The following is an 18,849-nucleotide window of genomic DNA, read 5'->3' as shown; positions in this document are numbered from 1 at the left end:
GTTTTCTGCGCCGTGTAATGTTCTGAAGAATCATGAGTGGGGAGAGTCATAACCGGAGAGATTCTGAAATAATGGGGAAGTGGGGGGTGGGGGGGAGAGGCCGCTGCTGCTGATGGGCTGGAGCTGCGGGTGACAGTGTCTGTCTGCAGAAAATGAACCCCTGCTGCAAACTCCCCCCCCCCCCCGGCACCGCGATTGCAAAGAGACGTGGTCAGTGGCTCACCTTCCACATCAACTTTGGGTTTATGAGGAGAGGAAATGAACAGCCCCAGGCCCATTTATGCTGGCCCCGTGGGGCAGAGTGGTAAAGCTGTAGTACTGCAGTCCGAACTCTCTGCTCACGACCTGAGTTCGATCTTGGCGGAAGCTGGATTCAGGCAGCCGCTCAAGGTTGACTCAGCCTTCCATCCATCCGAAGCCGGTAAAATGAGGCCCCATCTTGCTGGGGAGAAAGTGTAGATGAAGGACACTGGGGAAGGCAGTGGAAAGCCACCCCGTAAAAAGTCTCCCGTGAAAACGCGGTGATGCGACGTCACCCCAGAGCCGGAAAGGACTGGTGCGTGCACAGGGGACTACTTTTACCTTTTACCAAATGGAAACCCGAACTGGGGGCGGGGGGAGGGAGAGACCTAGTTGGCTGGGTAGCAATATGGGACTAGGTTCAAGTCCCCGCTCTGCCAGAGAAGCTTCCCGGGGGGTGTGACCAGTGGGGCCAACCCACTTCCCAGGGTTTTTAGGAAGATAAAACGGGATGGAGGCGAAGACGGTAAACTGCTTTGGATCCTCTTTGAGAAGCGGCGCCGGTGCGAACGAAACAAAAAGGACACCAACGAAGGGGTTTTCGAGTATTCCGAGCTTTGGTGAAACTGAATTCGTCGCCCAGCGCTGGAACAAAGACGGAAGACGCCTTTTTTTTAAAAACGGCGCGTTGTTAGGAAGCGACGGGAGGAGAGCGGTGTGTCCCTGTGCTCAAGTCCAGGCCTAAGCTGGCAGGTTGGGCGCAGCCTTCCGGAGAGGAGAGTTAGGGGAGGCCGCCGTGTAGCTGGAGCAGGCCTGGCTGAAGCCCGGAGCTCGGAAAGGATCCGTGAGCCACATTCACGTCCAACAGCAACTTTGAGAGACCAACAAGCCCTTTTGGGGGGCGGGGGGGGGGAGTGAGCTTTCCAGAGGCAAAGGTCCTTCCATCGGCGGCCCTCCCCCCTTTGAGGCTTCTTCCCAAATCGGTCAGAACGCGGCTGGTGTCTCTGTCTGGCTGTGGCTGCGATCGCACGCGCTCAACGACGCACATTCGGCCCGCTTTCCTACTGGATTTTGCTGCAGGAAGCGGCAAAATCCAGATGGGAAGTGGCTTGGAGGTGCATCATGGTGTGCGAGGTCGCAGCCTGCTTGGCACATTTCGATGCCCGCTCCGCGGCCGCCACATCACTCCTACCAACCCTTTGGTGACCGGAGGAGGAAGCCGCGGATTCAGACGCCAGGGGAAGGAAGGGGCCCCCGGCCCAGCCACTCCAAGCCCTTCTGTGGAGACCCGCCTCTTGCTCCTGAGAATCTGCCCACCGGGGCAGACTGGGGGAAACCTGAAGCCACGTCCAGTCGAAGGATGGTTTAAGTGACGTTTGGTTGTGCTTTTTAAAAATGTAGACACACACACACACACACACACAACTCTTGTGGTTTATTTCCCCGTCCGGGCATTTTTTTTTAGAGATCAGGAAGACGCACGGGGAATTGGAAGGAGATGCAAGTCAAAATGCGCCTTCACAGCAACTGCTGGAGAATCGATCGTTTGAGCCAGGGAAAGCAGAAGCCGGATGGCGGAGCAACTGCTACTGTGGAAAAGGTCCCAATGGTTTTTTTGGGAAGCCATCTTTGAGTCAGCCTTTTCCTCACGCTTGATGTTTCTGCTGCTGCTGCTGCCCCCAGTTCCCTCCCTGGCAGGTGGCCCTTCTCTTCTGCCGGGGAGGGAGGCGGCCTGGAGCGCTGGCGGAGAGAGTGCAGCCTTTCTCGACAGGAGCCTTCTTCCCCGGCGGCTGGCGAGCGAGGAGGCGTCCAGTCCCACCCGGGGCCAGCGGGGCTGAGCGCTCCTGGCAGAGGCCGGGCCGGCGGAGAGCGCCTCGTCTTGCTGCGGCTGCCGGTCCAGAGGCCAGTGAAGCCGGCCGGAGGTTTCGGGAGAGGGGGCAGAAGAGCCGGCGGTGAGAGGAGGAAGGGGGGGGGGGGAAGCGCTCAGGCTGCAGAAGCTGCGGCGGGGGAGAGAACCAGAGGGGGAGAAGGTGGAGCCTGGTGCTTGTAAAATAGGCTCCTTCCCTCGCATCCCCCGCCGGACGGATCCAGGTGGGCAGGACAGCCCTGTTGGTCTGAAGCAGCAGACCAAAAACACCTGGAATCCAGGGGCACCTTGAAGGCCAACGTTTTATGCAAGGCAGAGGCTTTGGTGCGCAGGCCCCGGCTTCAGATAACAGCGAAATGGAGGTGACCAGCCCATACCTACCGGCAGAGAGTGAGCAGCGGATTAGCATACAGCATAATGGGGGTGTTTGACAGACGCAGAACAACAAGCTTAGTTTTTATGGTCACCATTTGTTTGTTTGGATTTAATTCGGGGGGGGGGGGATCTAATAAAGGAAATAAATATGTCATAATCGGCGATTGATAGGCAGATGTACCCTTCTTAATTGCGGAATGCCGAGAATAAAGGAGATCAGACTGTCCCCCGAGGAGGTGTGGCCGAGTGGTTAAAGCGATGGACTGCCAATCCATTGTGCTCTGCACGCGTGGGTTCGAGTCCCACCCTCGTCGTAAATTTTAGGGGAGGGGACGGTGGCTCAGTGGTAGAGCATCTGCTTGGTAAGAAGAAGGTCCCAGGTTCAATCCCTGGCATCTCCAAAAAAGGGTCCAGGCAAATAGGTGTGAAAAACCTCAGCTTGAGACTCTGGAGAGCCGCTGCCGGTCTGAGTAGACAATACTGACTTTGATGGACCCAGGGTCTGATTCAGTAGAAGGCAGCTTCAGATGTCCATATGTCCATGTCCGTCTGTCTCCAAGCGCAATTTAGAGGCCTCCATTCCTGCAGCTCTCCCCGGCCTCCTCTGTGGGTTCTCCCCCCTGTTGTTTCTTGACGTGACCAGTCTGGAAGGGAGTTCCAAAGGAAGCCTCGGGGTCGAGTTTGCCTTTCCCCGGGGTGGGGGGGGGGGAGACTTCGGGGTCTGTATCTGTCAGACTCATCCTCCTCCCTCTTCCCTTTTCGTCTTCTCCGTCACTACAGCCCTGTGAGGTAGGTGAGGCAGAGAGCGAATGACTGGCCCTAGGTCGCCACACCCAGCTACATGGGAGAGACGAATTCGAACTCGCTGATATCCAGACCTGGTCGCGCACAGTAACCACTGGGCCGGAAGAGCTTTGTCAATATTTAACGTGTTCATACTTATAGACTTGTTTCAGATATGTGCTATCCCAATCCTATTGTACTGTTTACTGAACGCCCTATCCTGTTTTATTGCATTGACTTCCGCCTTGTAATCCGCCTTGAGTTCCGGTGATAAAGGCGGACCGTAAAGAACGGAAATAAATTGAAAATGTTGCCACTGGTTGGCCTAAATTAAACCTTAAAAAAAAAAAAATTCCTACAAATTGGCATTTGATTTTTAAAAAAATGTCCTAGGATTTTACATGTGACCTTGAGTCGTCTTTAAATCCAAGATCTCAAACTTTTCAGCCCTATTGGATTTTAAGTCATTGATAGCTTGTCAATTAAGTCATCAGGCTTGCCAACTCAAAGGCTTTACCGTTTGTACGTTATTTAATATAACTTTTTTTGCCCTCAAGTCACCATTGATTTATAGCTATCCCTGTATAAATCGACGGTGCGGTCTCATTTGGAATACTGTGTGCAATTCTGGTCACCGCACCTCAAAAAGGATATCATAGCATTGGGAAAAGTGCAGAAAAGGGCAACTAGAATGATTAAAGGTTTGGGAACACTTTCCCTATGAAGAAAGGTTGAAACGCTTGGGGCTCTTTAGCTTGGAGAAACGTCGACTGCGGGGTGACATGATAGAGGGTTACAAGATTATGCATGGGATGGAGAAGGTAGAGAAAGAAGTCCTTTTCTCCCTTTCTCACAATACAAGAACTCGTGGGCATTCGATGAAATTGCTGAGCAGACAGGTTAGAACGGATAAAAGGAGGTCCTTCTTCACCCAAAGGGTGATGAACGTGTGGAATTCACTGCCACAGGAGGTGGCGGCGGCTACAGGCATAGCCAGCTTCAAGAGAGGGTTAGATAAAAATATGTAGCAGAGGTCCATCTTATGTTCTTATGTGGGGTCTGCCAGGAGAGAGAGGTCCGGAGGTCCCATCGCCTGCCTCTGCGGAGCGACCCTGGACTTCCTTGGAGCGGGAGGTTTCCTTGGAGCGGGAGGTTTCCTTGGAGCGGGAGGTTTCCCAGCCCTGCTTCGCTTCGGAGATCGCTAGAAAGAACCGGGCGGGGGGGAATTCGGCCGCACTCGTGCAACCGCTAGTTGGCAAGTTTAAGCCTCTGCTCAGCACTCTTCCATTGCAACTAAGGACATCTTCAAAGCGCTTTATCACGCGGACTGGATCCTCATCCTCTTGTACTCCCCCACTCCCAAACTACACGTGTGTGAGAGTGTGTGTGTGTGTGTGGGGGGGGGTCTCTCTCACACACACAGGATTACAAACGACAACAGCAAAAGCACCCGAAGTTCTAACGTTTTAAATCACTGGAATAGTATTCATGGTCTAGAGCCCAATTTCCTGTCTTTTTTTTGAGATCGCTCTGATGTCAAAGTGTTGGGTATTCTTAGAGAAAAATATTATTTAGCAGCGTTAGGAATGAGTAGCACAGCAGAGAATGCGCAGGGATCGTGTGCGTGTTTAAAAGGATATGATCGCTTTACTTAAAACTGCCAGGGAAGGGTAAAAACCGGGAAGAAAACGGCAGGACGCTAACTTCTACATGTCTACGGCTTGAGAACAAAGCTAGGAATGGCTTCGCTTCTTCAAACTTAGACAAAGGGAGGAAGAGATGCCGTAAAATGCAGAACAGGCAATACATTGATTTCCAGTCACAACACTTAATTACTGGTCATTTAACTAAGATCTCCTACAGATTTCAGGTTTTCACGGCTGGTAACATCATTAGGGATTGTAGAATCTTTCGGCTCAAGTGCCCTACTGGAGAAAGTTTTTCTTCCAGACGTTTCGTTCTCGGCTGGGGAGAACATCCTCAGTGGGTTGCAGCCGGAGCAGGCGCTCTGACCTTCTTGGCTGCTGTGCATTGAGTGCACAGGTCAGAGCGCCTGCTCCGACTGCAACGCCACTGAGGATGTTCTCTGTAGCGGAGAACGAAACGTCTGGAAGAAAAACTTTCTCCAGTAGAACACGGCACTTGAGCCCGAAAGATTCTACAATCCCTAATCTCCTACAGACTTCAGCGGGCTCTCTCTCTAGCTAACAGATAGGTTACAGTAAACACACGTGACTTCCTGTTGACTAACAATAACAACAGGGTTAACTCTATAATGACTGAAGTGGTGTTGTTGTTCAGTCGCAGGTCGAGTCCGACTCTTTGCGACCCCATCGACAAAGTCACTTCAGGCCCTCCTGTCTTCCACCATCCTCCGAAGTCTACTCAAATTCGTGTTTGTTACATCAGTAACGCTGTCCAGCCATCTCATCTTTTGCCGTCCCCTTCTTCTTTTGCCTTCTGTCTTTCCTAGTATCAGGATCTTCTCCAGGGAGTGCTCCCTTCTCATTTGGTGGCCAAAGTGTTTGAGCTTCTGCTTCAGCATTTGATCTTCCAGGGAACAATCTGGGTTGATTTCCCTTCGGACTGACCGATTTGATCTTCTTGCAGTCCAAGGGACTCTCAAGAGTCTTCTCCAGCACCACAGCTCAGAAGCAACTATTCTTCTGCGCTCGGCCTTCCTTATGGTCCTGCTCTAACAACCATACGTTACTACTGGGAATACCATCGTTTTGACTATACGGACTTTTGTTGGCAGGGTGGATGTCTCTACTTTTTATTATACTGCCCAGGTTCGCCATAGCTGTCCTTCCAAGGAGCAAACGTCTTTTAATTTCATGGCTGCAGTCACCATCTGCAGTGATCCTGGATCCCAGAAATGTGAAGTCTGTCACTACTTCCACGTCTTCCCCTTCTATTTGCCAAGGTGTGATGGGGCCGGATGCCATGATCTTAGGTTTTTTTTTGATGTTGAGTTTCAAGCCTACTTTTGTGCTCTCCTCTCTCACCCTCAACAAGAGGTCCTTTAGGACCTCCTCACTTTCTGCCATTAGAGTGGTGTCATCTGCATATCTCAGGTTGTTGATGTTTTTCCCGGCAATCTTAATTAATGTGTAAGGGAAGCTGCGGGGAGAGGGGCAGAGCTAAAGATGACAACCGAGGGGTTTGTTGATGACCTTTGGAAACCTGAAGAAGCCTGGAAACGCCTTTACTCCGAATTCCTTGCTGAGCCTGCACTGGGGCCCATTCCTGGAAAGGAGGCCCCTCTATAAATGCAAAGTGCGCGGTGCCAGCTCTTTGCCCGTTGTCAGCAGCCTTGCACATTTCTTACCTTTTATCTGCCCCGGAGGCCGGTTCGCCAGCAGCAAGATGCACCTTTCTTTCCAAATGACTTCGTAGTTGAACGTCTGAATTGCCTCTTCGAAAAAGTATTTTTGAGGAGGTAATTTCAGGCGGCGCGAAACTCTAGTGTTGGTCTTGTGATCACTACTTAGGGATAACGGTTGCTTAACTTCTAAGACTTCCTACAGACTTTCGCGGGGCTTTCTCTCCAGTTAACTGCTAGGTTATAGTAAACACATGCGACTTCCTGTTGACTCACTAACGACAAGGCTAACTCTATAATTACAGGAGTGTTGCAGATTTGCTAATCCCAACACAGTTGCATTCATAAGCGAGAAAAATGCGCGACTAAACTCGTTTTACTTCTCCTCATGTCACAACGCTGGCCTGCCTCGTGGGCCATTCAAGATGGGACTGCAGGGAGCAGCAGGCAGACGGGGAAAGCCCGACTGGAGGGCTCTGTCCCCTTCCTCCCCCCCCACCCCCCCCACCTCCAGGCACGCAGGGCAGGGCAGCGTCCCAGCCAGTTCTTGCAGAACACCCCGCGGGAACTTCTTTCCTGCAGAGGAAGGTGGGTTCGCAGCAAGAGGCCTCCCCTACAGTCCCGAGAGGAACCCCCCAGGTTGACTGCCTTTTAGCATCCTCGGGCGCCCAGATCTCCTTGCCTCCCGTTTTCATTGAGGATTAGCCCTGTCCCTGCCTTTCTACCATTCTAAACCCTTATCTCAAGAATAGCTTTCTTTCTTTCTTTCTTTCTTTCTTTCTTTCTTTCTTTCTTTCTTTCTTTCTTTCTTTCTTTCTTTCTTTCTTTCTTTCTTTCTTCTTTCTTTCTCTCTCTCTCGTTTTTTCTTTCTTTCTCTCTCTCGTTTTTTCTTTCTTTCTTTCTCTCTTTCTTTTCTTTCTTTCTTTCTCATTCTTTTTTCTTTTTTCTTTCTTTCTTTCTCTCTCTCTCTTTCTTTCTTTCTTTCTTTCTTTCTCTCTCTCATTCTTTCTCTCATTCTTTCTTTCTTTCTCTCTCTCTCTTTTCTTTCTTTCCTTCTCATTCTTTTTTCTTTCTCTTTTCTTTCTTTCTCTCTCTCTTTTCTTTCTTTCTTTCTCTCTCTCGTTTTTTCTTTCTTTCTTTCTCTCTCTCTCTCTCTCCCTCTCTCTCTTTCTTTTCTTTCTTTCTTTCTCATTCTTTTTTCTTTTTCTTTCTTTCTTTCTCTCTCTCATTCTTTCTTTCTTTCTTTCTCTCTCTCTCTCTCTTTCTTTCTTTCTCATTCTTTTTTTCTTTCTTTTCTTTCTTTCTTTCTTTCTTTCTTTTCTTTCTTTCTTTCTTTCTTTCTTTCTTTCTTTCTTTCTTTCTTTCTTTCTTTCTTTCTTTCTTTCTTTCTTTCTTTCTTTCTTTCTTTCTTTCTTTCTTTCTTTCTTTCTTTCTTTCTTTCTTTCTCTCTGTCTCCCTCCCTCCCTTCCTTCTTGAGAAATTGCTAAGAAATATCTATGGATAAGATCTGAAAACGTTAATAGATTATTCGCTGTTCAGTAAATGTGGATTTGCCTTACTTATCTCCATGGTCATTATCATAAAGGATCAATAAAGAATGATTCTGGCACCCCGACTACCATGGATACGCCTTCCTTCCTTGTTCCCCCTAAATATGTTGACTGTATGAACTGCTCCAGGCGAAGGTCTGCACCATTACATACCTCACAGTGTCTGGGTACTGAAACTGACGTTGTGATGTGAGTCGGGGCCTTAAGCAACAAACTGAGCGGCCCACCTGGCGGGTTTAGGGTTCCGCCTCTGGAGAAGGCCAAAGGAAGGACTGGTGCTTGGCTGAATCGCACTTAATTCACAGGGCAAGCGCTGGGAAACTCGAGCCGCTGGCAATGCCATCTCCCCACCACCACCACCACCACCAGGTGCACAGGAGCCATGGCGATATCTGGCTCATTCCTTCTGGAGTCCCACCGAGAAAGGCGGACGATAAATGAAAGCAAGAAATCAATGCGGGTGGAACTTGATTTTAGGACATTTACGGAGGGGAGTCCCATTGGTCGCCATCTTTCCCTGAACAAATCAAATTGCAATTAGAAATGTTTAATAGTCGATTGCGTCGCTCCTTTTTTGTTCCCTTGAACGCTGGCTCACCAGGAAGACATGATCCGAATCGAAGGGGATGTGAATGGATTGCAGAGGCTCCAATGCCCCAAGAAACAGCGAAGGTGCATCCTGGAAGAAGGGCTTCCTTCTCAAGTCCCTCGTCTTGGCAGCCTAGTGGGCAGCATCTTTTCTGAGGGATGCAACCGAGCACCGCCCGGGAGCCGGGCAGCCCGATCCTGTCCACGTTTACCTGTCAGTAATCACGATGGACTCCCTCCCATGAGGTTAGAAGGCGGAGCTGGCTGGCGGGGTCTCTCTCCTGCACGTCCCCAGCGCCCAGCAAAGCCAACTGTTCTCGCCAAGACGTCCCCCCGCCCTGCCCCTTGGAGAAAGATCCGGGTGAGGAAGGCCCTGGAGCCGTTCTGCGGTTGCCTCTTGCAGGGGAAGAAGCACCACCACGACTGAAGTTTGAAAACGGCGCTCCCTGCTGAGAGGCGCTCGCTCGCGGCTGAACAATTCTGTGGAACGTAAAAGCTTGCCGATTGGTATCCCGTTTTTAACTAGCAAAATAAACTGTTATCGTTTCGCACATAACGGTTCCTCTAGAGGAAGTCTATCGTTTCATGGGCGTGCTTTCACCATCGCTGAGGGAAAATGGCTCCTTTTCTCTCTATGTGTGTTTTAAGAGCTCTCCCCTTTTAGCCTCCCTTTTCGCCTTTCATTCCTCCGTCTCTCCCCACTTCCCGCTTTTTCGTTTATGTTCCTATACACCATTCGAAGCAATATATTCTTCCTTGAAAATATCCCTCTCACGCTTTCGGGCTTTGAACATCCACTTTTGAACACAATAAATATCCCATTCTGAATATAAGATCTAGCTTTTAAGTACTGCACTGCTATGGTTGGCCCAGACTAGCCTGATCTGGTTCAAATTTCGAAGCTACGCAGGGTTGACCCTGGCCAGTATTTCGATAGGAGACCCCCACCAAGAAGAAGATATTGGATTTATATCCCACTCTCCACTCTGAAGAGTCTCAGAGCTGCTCACACGCTCCTTTCCCTTCCTTTCCCACAATAGACACCCTGTGAGGTAGATGAAGATATTGGATTTATATCCCGCCCTCCATTACGAAGAGTCTCAGAGCGGCTCACAATCTCCTTTACCTTCCTCCCCCACAACAGACACCCTGTGAGGTGGGTGGGGCTGGAGAGGGCTCTCACAGCAGCTGCCCTTTCAAGGACAGAGGCTCAGAGCGGCCTACAATCTCCTTTCCCTTCCTCCCCCACAACAGACACCCTGTGAGGTGGGTGGGGCTGGAGAGGGCTCTCACAGCAGCTGCCCTTTCAAGGACAGAGGCTCAGAGCGGCCTACAATCTCCTTTCCCTTCCTCCCCCACAACAGACATCCTGTGAGGTGAGTGGGGCTGGAGAGGGCTCTCACAGTAGCTGCCCTTCCAAGGACAGAGTCTCAGAGCGGCCTACAATCTCCTTTACCTTCCTCCCCCACGACAGACGCCCTGTGAGGTGGGTGGGGCTGGAGAGGGCTCTCACAGCAGCTGCCCTTTCAAGGACAGTCTCAGAGCGGCTCACAATCTCCTTTACCTGCCTCCCGCACAACAGACACCCTGTGAGGTGGGTGGGGCTGGAGAGGGCTCTCTCAGCAGCTGCCCTTCCAAGGACAGAGTCTCAGAGCGGCCTACAATCTCCTTTACCTTCCTCCCCCACGACAGACGCCCTGTGAGGTGGGTGGGGCTGGAGAGGGCTCTCACAGCAGCTGCCCTTTCAAGTACAGAGTCTCAGAGCGGCCTACAATCTCCTATACCTTCCTCCCCCATGACAGACGCCCTGTGAGGTGGGTGGGGCTGGAGAGGGCTCTCACAGCAGCTGCCCTTCCAAGGACAGAGTCTCAGAGCGGCCTACAATCTCCTTTACCTTCCTCCCCCACGACAGACGCCCTGTGAGGTGGGTGGGGCTGGAGAGGGCTCTCACAGCAGCTGCCCTTTCAAGGACAGTCTCAGAGCGGCTCACAATCTCCTTTACCTGCCTCCTGCACAACAGACACCCTGTGAGGTGGGTGGGGCTGGAGAGGGCTCTCTCAGCAGCTGCCCTTCCAAGGACAGAGTCTCAGAGCGGCCTACAATCTCCTTTACCTTCCTCCCCCACGACAGACGCCCTGTGAGGTGGGTGGGGCTGGAGAGGGCTCTCACAGCAGCTGCCCTTTCAAGGACAACCTCTGCCAGAGCTATGGCTGACCCAAGGCCATTCCAACAGGTGCAAGTGGAGGAGCGGGGAATCAAACCCGGGTCTCCCAGATAAAATCCCGCACACTTAACCACTACACCAAACTGGCTCTCCAGGCTTCACCAGGCTTATGTCGTAAGGCAGGCAACCACCTCTGAACGTCTCTCGCCTTGAAAACCGCATGAGGGGTCGCCCTAAGTCAGCTGTGACTTGAGGGCACTTGCTACCACCGTTAAGGACCGGTTTCCATTGATTTCAGCACACGCGTAGCTTTCTCCGCTCGAAGAAGTGCCGGATGGTGGCTGCAGCAGCCACGTGCTCGTCTGTATGGAGATACACTTCGATAGGAAAACCTTCGTTCATGTTCTGAGCGAGCAACACAGAGTTACCTGATGGACTCTTCCTTTCACTCTTCCTTTCCGGTATCATTTTATGGACAAATCTGAGAAAGTCGTTCCGAGTTCAGAGCTTTAATATGAAACATTTTAGCTTTGTTAACTTTGCTGCGCTTCAGAAAATTGTCCCCCACGCTCACGGTATCGAGTTGAGAGTTGAGGACTTGTTCATTGCATCTTAATCTCACTTTTCAGCTCGAACTGGCTCCCAACCCGGTTCCCAGGACTGTTTGTTTGTTTTAAACGACGTTAAAACGTAAACCTATATATGTCCCTCGTGCCTAGACAGGGCCAGTGTGCTATTGGGGTTAGAGAGACCGGCTAGGGATGAAATGGGGATGGACGGTGGCTTGGGGAGGGACGGTGGCTCAGTGGTAGAGCATCTGCTTGGGAAGCAGAAGGTCCCAGGTTCAATCCCTGGCATCTCCAAAAAAGGGTCCAGGCAAATAGGTGTGAAAAACCTCCGCTTGAGACCCTGGAGAGCAGGGGAGGGACGGTGGCTCAGTGGTAGAGCATCTGCTTGGGAAGCAGAAGGTCCCAGGTTCGATCCCCGGCATCTCCAACTAAAAAGGGTCCAGGCAAATAGGCGTGAAAAACCTCAGCTTGAGACCCTGGAGAGCAGGGGAGGGATGGTGGCTCAGTGGTAGAGCATCTGCTTGGGAAGCAGAAGGTCCCAGGTTCAATCCCCGGCATCTCCAAAAAAGGGTCCAGGCAAATAGGTGTGAAGAACCTCAGCTTGAGACCCTGGAGAGCAGGGGAGGGACGGTGGCTCAGTGGTAGAGCATCTGCTTGGGAAGCAGAAGGTCCCAGGTTCAATCCCCGGCATCTCCAAAAAAGGGTCCAGGCAAATAGGTGTGAAAAACCTCCGCTTGAGACCCTGGAGAGCAGGGGAGGGACGGTGGCTCAGTGGTAGAGCATCTGCTTGGGAAGCAGAAGGTCCCAGGTTCAATCCCTGGCATCTCCAAAAAAGGGTCCAGGCAAATAGGTGTGAAAAATCTCAGCTTGAGACCCTGGAGAGCAGGGGAGGGACGGTGGCTCAGTGGTAGAGCATCTGCTTGGGAAGCAGAAGGTCCCAGGTTCAATCCCTGGCATCTCCAAAAATGGGTCCAGGCAAATAGGTGTGAAAAATCTCAGCTTGAGACCCTGGAGAGCAGGGGAGGGACGGTGGCTCAGTGGTAGAGCATCTGCTTGGGAAGCAGAAGGTCCCAGGTTCAATCCCCGGCATCTCCAAAAAAGGGTCCAGGCAAAGAGGTGTGAAAAACCTCCGCTTGAGACCCTGGAGAGCCGTTGCCAGTCTGAGAAGACAATACTGACTTTGATGGACCAAGGGTCTGATTCAGTAGAAGGCAGCTTCATATGGTCATATAGGATTTGGGAGACTCGGGTCCCAATCCCCACGCGGAAGCTGAATTGTAGCGGGACGGTGGCTCAGTGGTAGAGCATCTGCTTGGGAAGCAGAAGGTCCTAGGTTCAATCCCTGGCATCTCCAAAAAAGGGTCCAGGCAAATAGGCGTGAAAAACCTCAGCTTGAGACCCTGGAGAGCCGCTGCCAGTCTGAGTAGGCAATACTGACTTTGATGGACTGAGGGTCTGATTCAGTAGAAGGCAGCTTCATATGTGGTGAGGAAAAAACGGAGGATGAAAGTGCTTTGGGTTCCCATCGGGGGTAACTATCTAAAGAAGGAAAGTGGATGAAGGGTGTGCCCAGCTGCCTCCCCTCCTCCCTCCCTCTGGGGACTCCACCCATGGCCGGGGTGGGGTGGGGTGGCTAAGCTGGATCCAGGCATGTTTGACAGTTGTAATGTTACAACAAAACAAAGTGAAAATGCACATTACCATGAAACTAGGGTTGCCAGCTTTGGGGGGGGGGGTTCTGTCCCCTTAATAGAGGCTTAATGGAACGTTCCTTACCTCCGCGCCATGAAGAGTTTCAGGCATTCATGTCCCACGCATTAAGCCTCTATTAAAGGGACAGGACATTTTTTCCTCCAGATGTGGTGGCAATCCTAATGGTCATATGACAGAGTACACAGGCTGTTATTTTCTGTCTGGTGTAAGGCAGCAGAAGATGGTCACAACTGAGTCTCTGGCATCCTATCAGCATCCACACACATGCAGAGGAATGCTCTCCCATGACGATGCAAAGGTATCTGAGCTCATACCAGGGCTTAACCTGATGAAATGAGAAGATAAGATAATAGCTTGCTAAATGTTGAAACAATCCTGTCATCTTGATTGTTATTAAAAGCTCAGATTTGCTGAGTAAAGTTTAGCCCTTTTATAACTTTGGAGCCCATGTCAAAATGTGTATGCCATGGTGATCTTGTTAATTATAAAAAGAAACTAGGTGAATAATGGGATGAAAAATGGAAAGTTAAAATTGAAAGCCCCATTATCATTGACTCCTGAAATAAAACATGTAAAGATCAGGTGAGAAATGGCCATTTATCTTCTTCATAGGTCAGGCCCCCTTAATATAGAACATTTCCACTTGCCTGTCACTCAAGAAATTGTGATAAGAACATAAGAGAAGCCATGTTGGATCAGCCCAATGGCTCCATATTTTTATCCAATCCCCTCTTGAAGCTGGCTATGCTTATAGCTGCCCCCACCTCCTGTGGCAGTGAATTCCATATGTTAATCACCCTTTGGGTGAAGTACTTCCTTTTGTTCGATTTAACCTGACTGCTCAGCAATTTCATTGAATGCCCACAAGTTCTTGTATTGTGAGAAAGGGAGAAAAGTACTTCTTTCTCTACTTTCTCCATCCCATGCATTATCTTGTAAACCTCTATCATGTCACCCCGCAGTTGATGTTTCTCCAAGCTAAAGAGCCCCAAGCGTTTCAACCTTTCTTCATAGGGAAAGTGTTCCAAACCTTTAATCATTCTAGTTGCCCTTTTCTGGACTTTTTCCAGTGCTATAATATCCTTTTTGAGGTGCGGTGACCAGAATCGTACACAGTATTCCAAATGAGGCCGCACCATCAATTGATACAGGGGCGTTATGATACTGGCTGATTTGTTTTTAGTTCCCTTCCTAATGGTGTTGGTCTTTTTTAGAAAGCCAGACCTCAACCTTATAGCACTTCTTATCTGCTCTCTTTCAGAGTTCTCTGAAATGTTAAGCCTATGGCAAGGCAGAGCTTAATAGAATGCCTGTATTAATTGCTTGCATTTGCTGTGGCATTGATGGAGAAAGCATCAATTGCAATCTCGCTACATTTTTATGTTGTAAAGGCAACAAAGGCATGGGGGTAGAAAAGGACAATGTCGAAATTCACACTTGTGTAGAAGAGTAAGGCCAAGGCAGTGGCAGTGGCAGCAGCACAGTCTGGCTCCGTGTGAAAAGAATTTGGTATATTTGGATCGTGATGTTTCTGAGGACTTCTGTATACATTCCCAAGCAGAGACACCTCCCAGTGTTTTAATGCCCGAGGCAGAAAATGATACCAAAAAGAAAACTGACACCTTATTGACCACAGAAATATGGTCCCAGATAAATTACTTCAGTTGAGGTGAGTAACCTGAAGCCAAGGAGATGTGATATAGTACCTGCATGCTCTTTCTCACCAACATGTAAAGAACATTCAAATACTGAGATTAAAAACTTGACATTTAGCAGGGTTTGAATGTACAGTTTGACATTTCCCATATAGACATCTAATGGTGAAACTGCTGGTCAGTTTTGAATATTTGCACACGTTCCTTTCCACTTTAAGGGATCTGGCACACAAAACAGGGTTCATTTGCTTCCAGGGATTTGCTACCTGTCTCTGTAGAATGACCGAATAATGACCATCGCTGTTTAGCTTTCAAGATCTGATGAAATCAGGAAACCCGAGCCATCCAAGTCAGCTTTTAGCTAATGCTTAGTAATGGACCTTTCTGTAGTGCTGGCAAACGCTGTAGAGAAAAATGTTTTGCCCCTTTAATAGAGGCTCCATGTGTAGTAGTGGGTTGGTGAGGTATTTCATACCATGGAGGTAAATAACATAATCTGGTAAATAACATCCAATTAAGACTCTCTTAAAGGCTAGGCTAGGACATTTTTCTCTAAGCCTACTGGCAACTCCTCCTTTCTGATCTCTTTGTGATAAGCCATGAAACATCTTTAGTGTCCTTCTCCACCACAGGTGAGGTGAGGTGGGGTGGGTCAGGGCAGACAAGGCCTCTTCGATGTATAAGATGCCTCAGAAGTTAATTTTTCTGTCTTTTTTTTCTGGCATGATTTTTGCCATTAAAACACACACACAACTCCAACTGAAAATACAGGCGTCACGGAGAGTTGCTAGCTTTCTTTCTTTTTTCTTTTAAAATACAGTATATGCTGTCTTTCTATCCAGCTTAGGGCCCCAAAGTGGCAGCCATTAAAACATTTAAATAGTGTGTGTGTGTGTGCATACACATGCACACATACAATTTAAAACAATTAAATAAAACATATAGGCATGCAAACGTGGAAGAGTCAGTGAGGGAAAACTACCAAGAAGGGAAAACTGTCTCTTTAATACAAGCCTAATAAGATGCCATTTAGCAGGTGATATTATTTATCTCCATGCCACAAAAACCATCATCGGTGGCCTAGTTCCACACATTGAGATTCTATTAAAGGAATCAGGTTCTCCCCCACCTCACTTGTTGGCAATTCTACTACCATGTCAGATTACTCTATGTGGACAGTTAAAACATGACTGCGGTTTCTTAGTGTTACTATCTGTTGGGATATTCGTTTAAAATTCAGAGGTGATGTGCAGATAGAATGGAGACGTTACATGCTTAAAAGAAATACTGTTTACTGAAAAAACTTCAGGGAAAGGTACTTGGAATGTAAAAATAAAAATAAAAATGCATTCTACTTCACTAACTAAATCCTAATAGTTAGATAGCTTTTTTTGTAATGGTGGTCCTTGTTGCTTCTTCTTCTCACCAAGACAAAGATAAGGATCAACTATTAACCTGCCATAGAAGATCAAAGCATTCTCACAAACAAGGTGCTAAATGAACAATACCAGGTTTTCCCTGGTATACTAGACAGTTTTTAATTGGATACAAACTACATAATCGTGTCCTGTTTACTAACAGCTAACATTTGTTAACTCCATAATGACTAAAATGTAAGTAATTTCTAATTCCAACACTATCCCTTTCAAATTTCCTTCCATATCAATTAAATTTCCTGTTTTCTTATTGAAGTGTCAATTCCTAGTGCCTGTTTTTTCTGGAGGTAGTAGAAAATACTCTGTTCACTCTGCAGACTGTCAAAACCACAGTTCATTTATCTTTTAAAAATTTAAATTGTTATTTTGTATTTTTATGACTAAGAGCCATAAACAGTAACAGGAAAATAAGAGCAATGCCTTTTACTCACCACAAAGAAGAAAATTATAAAGCCCCCCTTTCCCCAAGGAAAAAGAACCAATAATTAACTATTGATTTATGAATGCTATTAAATAACAGGTTAACTATGAAGGAAGAAGTAGTAATTAATTAGCCTGAAAACAAACAATAATAAAATTGCTAGGAGAAGCAACATTTTTGCTGAAGGGGACTTAACATCTGAGTAGACACGCAACAGGTTCTTGCCTGGTTACAAATTTTAATGGATTATATAGGATTCGCTCAAGAGGTGCTTGGAGCCCTGTTTCAATTCTGCTAATAGCTGGGTGTGGAAAAGAAGCCCTCCAGCATAGAAGTTGTCCTATGTAGTCATCATGGGCTTCAGTCCCTAGCATCTCCATTAAAATGACCTCAGGAGCAAGTCTTGGGAATGACAGTTCACTGCCAGACTCTAAAGAGCTGCTGCCAGCCAGAGCAGACGGTCCTGACTAGATGGAAAAAATAAGTTGACTCACCAGAAAGCAGCTTCCTATGCCTAGATCTAGCTGCATCTGACTGCCTGGGGGAATCCACTCGTGTTTATTCCTGAAATTAATTTAAGGGTAGGGTGGGCTGAAAGTAGATTATTATCTGCTGGTAGATCCCAGGCTGGTGTCATAATGCCATGAAGCATTTGACTCAGGAACAACAAGGAATCCTTATAGCCCAGTGTTCACCATCTTAAACGTGGCTCTCAAAACCTGCCTAGTCTTCTCCCCTCATGGTTTTCTCTACGGGTGTCAAACTCATTTGTTATGAAGGCTGGGTCTGATATAAATGAGACCTTGTTGGGCTGGGCCACGTGTGTCATAAAATGTAACGTCAGGTAGCAGAGATATAAACTTTATAAAAAGCACAGTTCCTTCAGATCTTGTATTTTTCTGTTATGCCAATAAAGGTTATGCCTGTCTGTCAAATATAAAGGGCACAAACACAATTAAAGATTATTTTAAAACTTAACATAAAACATGCTTCAGACATTGGCACTCTTGGAATATTTTGTGAATGTGACAGTCTCTAATAACTGACATCACTTGCTCTGAATTATTGCATCAGAATCTGGAGGCAATGTATGTGCTGTAGCAATGAGTATGCTGTTCGGGTGTGTATCTGGAAGTTGCAAACCTACTTTGGATTTATTGCCATTCACTACAGAAATCTCATGGTCAATGCTCTGTGCCCTAGGACCCAGGGAAAAACGTGAAATGGCTGGGCATTGTAAGCTTTTGTACATAAGTTGCTTAATGTGCTGATCAAGAACATGTGAAGGCACCATGACATAAGACTGAGGGCTATGTGTTTATCTAGTAGCTACAGTCTTCCTCAGAAAAAAACAACTCCTATGAGGCACTGCAAGAATAGAGGGAGAACAATGTATACTGGTCAGTATCAGTTTACTATCTGGGAAGCCTAAATTCAAAATCCCCAGTCTCCACCTGACTGGCTTCTTGTTATTCCTCATCTAAACAGTTCACATTGCTTTCCTACTGAGAAAAGATTGGATAATGAGGGCATGAATACAGTGAAAAGGAGGAGGGAACTCAGTTGCACCCAGGAAAGCCCAGCTTAGTGAGAGAGAAAGAGAAAAGCAAGGCAAAAAGCTCTGACTTACCTTGAACAAAATTATGTTGGTTTTTAAGGCAGCTGAGAAAAGCATCTCTCTCTCTTCCCCAAGGGAGGGGAGGAAGGAGCCTCAGCCAGTGGAGAAGCTTGGCTCTGTATCTCTGCTGTGTGATAGACAGAACCTGGCACAGCTAGAGCTTTGATTGGGGCAGCTCTAGCTGTGCCAGTCTATCTCAACCACACAGCAGAGCTACAGAGCCAAGCTCCTCCATTGGCTGAGATTCCTTGGCTCTCCCCCTCCATTGGGGAAGAGGGAGGGATAAGAGGGAAAGAGCAAGGAGAGGCTGTTTTGCTCAGCTGCCTCAATCCTATGGAGAAAAATAAAAATTGCGATGACAGAAGCAGGAGAGAGGGAGAAGAAAGCAGACCATGGACGGCCACATAGAAGCTACCCGGAGGCTGAATCAGACCCACAGAATGGACATTTGACACCCCTGGTCTTCTCCCTTCTTCCTTGCAAGGGGTGGCTCCCATTTCTATGGCAATCAGTCTAGCTGAAAACAAGACCCAAGAGGAACACAG

General features: G+C 48.2%; 1 protein-coding gene and 1 non-coding gene across 2 annotated transcripts in view; both read left to right on the top strand.

The window, feature by feature from the left end:
- LOC132589370 (motor neuron and pancreas homeobox protein 1-like) overlaps nt 1-18,849 on the top strand; it is a 45,942-nt gene that overhangs the window by 14,875 nt on the left and 12,218 nt on the right. The gene's annotated exons all lie outside the window — the stretch shown is intronic.
- On the top strand, nt 2,713-2,796 carry TRNAG-GCC (transfer RNA glycine (anticodon GCC)). Its single transcript has one exon. It is a non-coding gene; the product is annotated as a tRNA-Gly (tRNA).

This window comes from Heteronotia binoei, chromosome 21, assembly GCF_032191835.1.
Source record: "Heteronotia binoei isolate CCM8104 ecotype False Entrance Well chromosome 21, APGP_CSIRO_Hbin_v1, whole genome shotgun sequence".
Classification (NCBI taxonomy): Eukaryota; Metazoa; Chordata; class Lepidosauria; order Squamata; family Gekkonidae; genus Heteronotia; species Heteronotia binoei.
The sequence above is the reverse complement of the archived record's forward strand: the minus strand, read 5'-3'. Positions and strand labels throughout refer to the sequence as shown.